General features: G+C 36.5%; 1 protein-coding gene across 1 annotated transcript in view; it reads left to right on the forward strand.

Annotated features, from left to right (window-relative positions):
• LOC106883929 (uncharacterized) overlaps positions 1–2,052 on the forward strand; it is a 136,339-nt gene that overhangs the window by 90,866 nt on the left and 43,421 nt on the right. The gene's annotated exons all lie outside the window — the stretch shown is intronic.

Below are 2,052 nucleotides of genomic sequence, written 5' to 3' on the forward strand. Positions count from 1 at the left end.
TATATATATATATATATATATATATATGTATGTGTGTGTGTGTATGTTTGTGTGTCTGTGTTTCTCCCCCCAACATCGTTTGACAACCGATGCTGGTGTGTTTACATCCCCGTAACTTAGCGGTTTGGCAAAAAAAACCGATAGAAGAAGTACTAAGCTTACAAAGAATAAGTCCTGGGGTCGATCTGCTTGACTAAAGGCGTTGCTCCAGCATGGCCACAGTCAAATGACTGAAACGAGTAAAAGAGTATATATATAAATATATGTTGGCAAACCTGACTTATACTGTTTTCACTTGATATGAGACTCGAATAGCTGGGATATCTCAGAAACAGCTGTCAGAGACTATCTTTACCAGTTTGTACTGTTTTTATACTATTTGTTCTGTAGCTAAATTTTTAGATTGAATTAAAGGAAATTAAATGTCCTTGTCCTGCCTTGACTAATTGTTTGCCTTTCCTCCCTACTTTAACATATATATATTTATATGTACACACACACACACACACACACACACATGTATGTGTGTGTATATATATATATATATATATATATATATACTTTATTTAAAAGCAGCAGAAATATAACAAAAGCTGTTACTCAGAGTTTCATGTTCCTGTTCATTGGACAGTTTTTTTATTTGTTTAACAAAACTGTCTGACGAACAAAAATTTAGTTACAGAACAAATAGTATAAAAACAGTACAAACTGATAAAGATAGTCTCTGACAGCTGTTTCTGGAATATCCCAGCTATTGGAGCCTCATAACAAGTGAAAACAGTATAAGTCAGGTATTCCAGCATAGGAGAAATATAGTTTAGACAGTGTTATTTGTTTTGGTTCATTATGTTCAGGAGTGTCCAATTAAATCCATCTGGATTAGGTCTTCTTTCGGTAAATCCATGATCAGAAAGAGTTTTTAAGTAGTACATCATGATGAGAAGCGGGAATGAATTGTTATGCAGTACTCCATATTGAGGGAAAATGAAATTGAATGCTAGCAGATCCAGCATTGTGCATGGAATAAAGATACATTCTGAGAGCAAAGATAAAACGGTAATAGGTATGGATTGGATATATACTGTTCAGTATATTGAAGTGTAAAGGCAGCAAGCTGGCAGAAACTTTAGCAAGCCGGGTGAAATGCTTAGCGGTATTTCGTCTGTCTTTACGTTCTGAGTTCAAATTTCACTAAAGTTGACTTTGCCTTTCCTCCTTTTGGGGGTTGTTAAATTAAGTACCAGTTGCGTACTGGTGTCAGTCTAATCGAGTGGCTCCCTCCACCAAAATTTCTGGCCTCGTGCCTAGACTAGAAAAGTATACTGAAGTGTATTCACTCCACAGGGAGAGTGAATGTAAGCGGTTCCAAAGTTACCATTTTATCTTTGGTCTCACCAGAATGTATCCGTATTCCATGCACAACACTGGATCTGCTAGCATTTAATTTCATTTTCCTTCAATATGGAGAACTGCACAACAATTTTTTCCCACTTCTCACCTTGATGTACCACTTAATCACCCTTTCTGATTATGTACTCACCTACAGAAGACCCAATCCAACTGGATTTAATTTGACCCTCCTCCCCACCTGGACATAATGAACTACAACAAATATCATTGATGAGGAGCAGCCTTTCCACTGTCTAACCTATATTTCTCCGATGATGGAATACCCGACTTATACAATGCTTCATTAGCTGGCATATCCCAGAAACAGCTGTCAGAGACTATCTTTACCAGTCTTGTACTGTTTTTATCAACATTGCTAAATTTTTAGATTGAATTAAATGAAATCAAATGTCCTTGCCGTACCTTGATTAATTGTTTGCCTTTCCTCACTATTTTAATCAATACCTACTGGCCGAAAGGGAAGCCACCATTAACCGTTTTTTTAACAAGACATTCACACAACCACAACTTTAATTAGTGTTCTAACTGAGATTTTGGTGGAACACCTATTTGATCATTCAGAAAGCATACCTATTAGTTTGAGTCATCGTGATCTAAACTCTTCATATTTTCTTTACACACACACACACACACGCACACACA

This window comes from Octopus bimaculoides, chromosome 11, assembly GCF_001194135.2.
Source record: "Octopus bimaculoides isolate UCB-OBI-ISO-001 chromosome 11, ASM119413v2, whole genome shotgun sequence".
Classification (NCBI taxonomy): Eukaryota; Metazoa; Mollusca; class Cephalopoda; order Octopoda; family Octopodidae; genus Octopus; species Octopus bimaculoides.